Raw genomic sequence first — 6000 nt, forward strand, 5'->3', positions numbered from 1 at the left:
AAACCGCACAGATGTATCATCAAATGGATTCACATCTATAGATTAGTATTATATCTACCTAAATACCACTTTAAAGTGTCACAGATCGCAGTATTTTAAGGAAACAAGGGGCTCAAAGTGAAACCCTTTTCCCTCTACATTCTCAACATAGTCTCAATCAGAAGTGTTTGGCTTGTGTTGTGTCCGACTTGGCCCGGGCGGTCAAAATCTACTTTAAACACACAGATGTATCTTCAAATGTGTTTACATCTATAGACTAGTGTTATATCTACGTATATACCACTTTATAATGTCACAATATATCGCATTCAAAGAAAACTGGGCCGTTAAAGTCAAGCTCTGTTACTGTATTTTCTTAAGAAAATCCCTGTTAGAAGTATTCGGTCCGACTTGGCCCGGGCTGTCAAAATCAACTTAAACCTCACAGATGTATCATCAAATGGATTCACATCTATAGATTAGTATTATATCTACCTAAATACCACTTTATAGTGTCTCAGATCGCTGTACTTAAAGAAAACAAGGGGCTCAAAGTGAAGCCCTTTTCCCTCGACATACTCAACATAGCCTCTAACAGAAGTGTTTGGCTTGTGTTGGGTCCGACAAGTGGAAATAAATTAATGATTTAAATGATGTCGAGGTTAGTAGACTCCATAAAAAACTATTTGTACAATCTTGTTTGCATTGTTGATAATAAATGGAATATGCTCGAAACAAAAATCGAATGACTACTAAATATCATCATTGGTCAGCCTTAAGTGATGACGATGTGTAAAGCACATAATTTAACTAAGATAGTGAATAGTAGGATTATACTTGGTGATTACATTCCTTCAAAACAAAAGAGTGTGTTAGTCGCTGAGCTGTGAATGCTCTTGACATAGTTGACACTGCACTTAGAGCAGCTAGCATGCGGCTTGGTGCAGCCGGTGTTGGTTTATTATCATCTATAATCGCTGCACCTATCATACTTGGCGTGGAAGTAGCAGCCAGATTCTCTGGACTGGCAGGAACAGTTTCATATCTTTCAAAACTTTTGTTTTTTCAACTTTGTACACCACTATCTCACAAGCCTAAATTAAAAAAACCATGTTAGTGATTGCTGTGTAAATGAGACAGATAAATAACTGCAATAATGAGATATTTAAATTTTCTTAACAGAACTATTCTTTTTTACGCGTAACAATACGGTAACTGAGTTATGCAGTTGGGGTGAGTGGACGGTGCTTTTCAGACGCGGATTCATAAAAAAAACATTTTTCAGGGACATTTTTTTCTTGAAACATGTCTTTAATGGGATTATGCGAAAGAAACAGAATAAGCCACTCGCTAATGCTCGTGACATATTATTGGTCATTACTCGTACCTTGTAGGTTAAAGATAAAGGTTCAATAAAAAAAAAGATGAGTAAGTGAGTGAGTGAGTTAGGGATTTAACGTCACATCGGCAATATTTCAGACATATCGTGACGAGAGGTACATTAATAATACATATATTTAGACAATATAAAAAGCTGTCAACGATGGACAGTACAATAACTATAATATCACAGAGTCGATTTAAAACTCGTTGAGAATATATAAAAGTCATAAGTATTAGTGAACAACACAATATAAAAATGGGATAGGGATCGTCAGTAACTAAAGGGAGATCACCATACCAGGGACCATGGGGACTTACAATACCTTTGCTTCCTGCATGGACCCCGGCAGGATTTATATCAACCCTTCAGTCACTGGCGACAGTGTACCAATTAAACCAAAGATTAAAATGAAGAATATTCTACGTTTGAAAACCTGGCATGCAGAAAAATACTTCGAATGATATGGGACTTACAAACCCTCTTAGGGGGACAATAATTTTACGCTACTTCAACCCCTCTCGAGGGTACAGCCACTAACAATCTAAGTAATGAATTTTGCACTACCAATTTTTAAAACAATACAGTAAATACATCAAAATTTATGAATAAGGTCTATTTCCTTTAAAAAAACATGGTATTAAATGAGAGTTAACTTTACTAAAAAGGTCCTTCACTGTTTTTACACTGAAATATTTATCCCTTGTGATGGAAAAATCAATACAGTCAAGCAGGACATGCTTGACCGTGATTCTTTCATCACAAGGGATACAGAATGGAGGATCCTCACCTTTTAACAAATATTCATGAGTATGACGAGAATGGCCAATACGACATCGTCTTAATACGACTTCTTCAATTCTGGACTGACCACCCAAGTAGGTATAACCGATATTTGCTTTAATTGCATGTAATTTATTTATACCCACTTGGGTGTCCCACTTCTTCTGCATTTGGTCTTTGATATAGCATCTAATAACAGGTTTATAGTCACTGTATGGTAGAAGAAGTAGTGTCACAGATTTGTTGAGAGCTGCCTTTGCTGCAGCATCAGCCATGGTGTTACCCGTGATTCCAACATGACTGGGCAACCAGCAAAAGACGATGTTGTATTGGCCAGTAGCAAGGTCATTATACAATTCTAAAATATCTAAAATGAATGGATGATGTGAAGAGCAGGATTTGATTGCCTGTAGACACGATAATGAATCTGAAAAGATGATGAACCGTTTACAACTTGACTGTTTTTGAATATATTCCAAAGCAGTTAATATGGCTTTGGCTTCAGTGGTGACAATTGAGCTATGGTCTGGTAAACGGGATGATACGGTTTTGGATCCAATGACAGCAGCACTGGAGAATGTGCTGCCGTCCTTGGATCCATCTGTAAAAATGGAACAGTGGGATTCGTATTTAGCTCTAACTTGTATATATTCTTGCTGATATACTAATTGATTTGTGTCTTGTTTTTTTAAATTGTGTGAGAGTCAAGTCCACCTCCGGTCTGAAAAGTTGCCAAGGAGGAGAAGACAGAAGCCTGAAAGGAGAACTATTATCTAACTCAATATTTGCAGCTGTTAACAGGAGATGTTCGAAATGCACCAAGACAGAGTCGTAGGCCCTGATGGTGAATCGAATCTAACTTTTGTAAATTGCTCTTATGGGCTCAACCATAAACAATGGAGCCATAATCTAATTTAGAGCGTATCAAAGACCTATACAAGTGGAGGAGGGTTTTCTGATCACCTCCCCACTTTGTATAAGCAACTACTTTCAACAAATCTAGAGCCTTCAGACATTTAGTTTTTAGATAATTAATATGTGGCTTAAAAGTCAAATGATGATCGAAAATAAGACCAAGGAACTTGGCCTCTTCAACAACCTTGATAAGAGTGCCATGCAAAAATAGCTCTGAATCTTTATGATGCTTGTATTTCCTACAGAAATGAATACAATGGTCTTAGCTTTGGAAAACTTAAAACCATTTTCGAGATACCATTTTTCGATTTTTTTAGAGATAGCTGCAACTGTCTCTCGATGGTACGCATATTTTTGCCACGACATGAAATATTAAAATCGTCCACAAAAAAGTGAACCATCAATGGAATCATTAAAAACCTTTGACAGACTATGAATCTTTATGCTAATCAGTTACAGACAAAATACTGCCTTGTGGGACACCCTGATCCTGATTATAATGGTCAGACAGGGTGGAACCCACACTAACCTGAAATTGTCAGTCTGTTAAAAATTGGGATATAAATTGAGGCAAACGGCCTCTTAACCCCAAATTGTTTAGATCTTTTAAAATACCATGCTTCCATGTGGTATCATAGGCTTTTTCTAAATAAAAAAAGATTGATACTGCATGCTGATTATTTACAATTGCATTTTTGACAAAGGATTCTAAACGTACCAGATGGTCAATGGTACTTCTGTTCTGACGGAAACCACATTGTATGTTACTTATAAGATTATTAGTTTCCAAGTACCACACCAGTCGATTGTTATCCATTCGCTCCATGGTTTTGCGCACACAGCTGGTTAGTGATATTGGTCGATAATTGGATGCATCAGTATGGTCCCTACCAGGTTTAGGTATGGGAACAACTATTGCATTACGCCACGAAGGAGGAAAATTTCCTGACGTCCAGATCTGATCAAATATATCAAGAAGCGTCTCTAAACATGAATTAGGCAAATGCTTCAGGAGCTGATAATGAATATTATCATCTCCCGTTGCAGTATCGTGGGCTTGACCTAAGTCAGTATTTAGCTCGTGGAGCGAAAATACCTCATTATAATCTTCTCCATTTTGAGAAGTAAAATCAACCCTCTTCTTTTCCTGTTGTTTCTGATAATTTTGAAACTAAGGATGGTAGTTAGATGATGAAGAGTGTTTGGCCAGCGTTTCACCCAATTTATTGGCAATGTCCGATTTATCTGTTAACAGATGGTCACCGTCTTTAAGATGGTGAACACTCGATTTTGAACCTTTGCCTTTAGTTTTTGCTATCATGTTCCACACCTTGGAAATCGGCGTGCGTGAATTAATTTTAAAGACATAATTCCTCCAAGACGTACGCTTATTATGTTTAAATGTACAGCGTGCCTCTGCTCTTGTGATTTTAACACGATCTAGATCATGGACACTTGGATGTAATATTTCTCTGCTTTTTTCCTGCACTTCCTAACCTATTTGCATTCTTTATCAAACCATGGTTTTCGAATGTGTGGATTTGCAGAGGACTTAGGAATGGTGATATCAGCAAATTCATTCAACGTATCAGAGAACAATTGGATTAGGTCGATAACAGTTCTGAACAGATCAGGTGTCAATGTGTCTGTACAGAGTTCCTGAAAGGAAGGCCAGTTGGCCATGTTAAAATTCCATCTTGATGTAGGTGGAACATCTGATGGATTAAGTGCTGTTAATATGGAAGGAAAATGGTCGCTTCCACACAAGTCATCATGGACCGACCACGTAAATTCGTTTAATAGATTTGAATCTGTTAGTGACAGATCCAAAGCGGAATAAGTTCCAGTAACAGGATGTAAATAAGTGTTTGATCCATCATTGAAAATGCATAAATTATTATCAGAAATAAAATCTTCAAATACTTTTCCAGTAGCTTTAACACCTGGAGGAGAAAATGGATGGTAGGAACTCTACCGACGCAAATCAAAGTTATCAGTTTCTTTGAGATGTCTCCTGGAGACAGATTGCCGATGGGTTAAAATCTTGTATTAATAAATGTATTTAATTAAAATTGGTCCTAAGACATCCGCAATTCCACTGATTCATAATTTTGATTCATAATGTTCAAGTAACTGGCGGGTGAACAGGAGATCTACGTCTCCCATTTCGAGGCGACTTACTTCTGTTGCGCCCATTAGGATGAGGAGAGACATCAATGTCCTCCAAGGTTTGATATCTGTTATAAATTTGTATAGGGTCACGTTGACCCTTTGGTACACGGTCTGATTTTTTGGTGTAATCAACGTTTTTGTTTGCACTTTTTACAACAGGAGATGGCTTTGTTGCCGGTGGTGTTGTTGCTACTGATGGTGTTGACACAGGTGCTTCATCTGTTTGGGAAGATGCACTGGACTGTAACAAAGAATAGTTGTCTGCCAAAACCCAAGTAATGTCAGTCTGGCACTGCACAGACATGACTGACTTTGAAGGTACACGTGAGACACATGCCGACTAGGATACAGCTGTACTTAGAGAGGTAGTAGCCTTGATTAAACGCTTTGCTTCAGGGAACGTGATGTTCTTCTCATGTTTTAACTGAACAATCTGGAGTTGAAGTTTGAACTGTGGACAGGTATTTGAGGAGGCCACATGACTTCCAGAGCAATTCGCACAGTTAGGTGATTTTGTACATTTGTCATCAGTTCCGTGGTCATGTTCTCCACATTGATGGCAGATCTTACGATTTTTGCATGATTGAGCACCATGCCCAAACTGCTGGCACTTGTAACATCGATGTGGGTTTGGAATATACTTGCTCACTTCAATGTTGAAATATCCTGCTTTAATGTTTCTAGGAGGAGTTTTGAAAAAGTGATGAGATAAGTATTTGACTGAAAAATTGTGTCATCTCTTTTGTAAGTGAAACGTTTTACATTTGTGA

Source organism: Haliotis rufescens, unplaced genomic scaffold, assembly GCF_023055435.1.
Source record: "Haliotis rufescens isolate VD_foot unplaced genomic scaffold, xgHalRufe1.0.p SCAF_46, whole genome shotgun sequence".
Classification (NCBI taxonomy): Eukaryota; Metazoa; Mollusca; class Gastropoda; order Lepetellida; family Haliotidae; genus Haliotis; species Haliotis rufescens.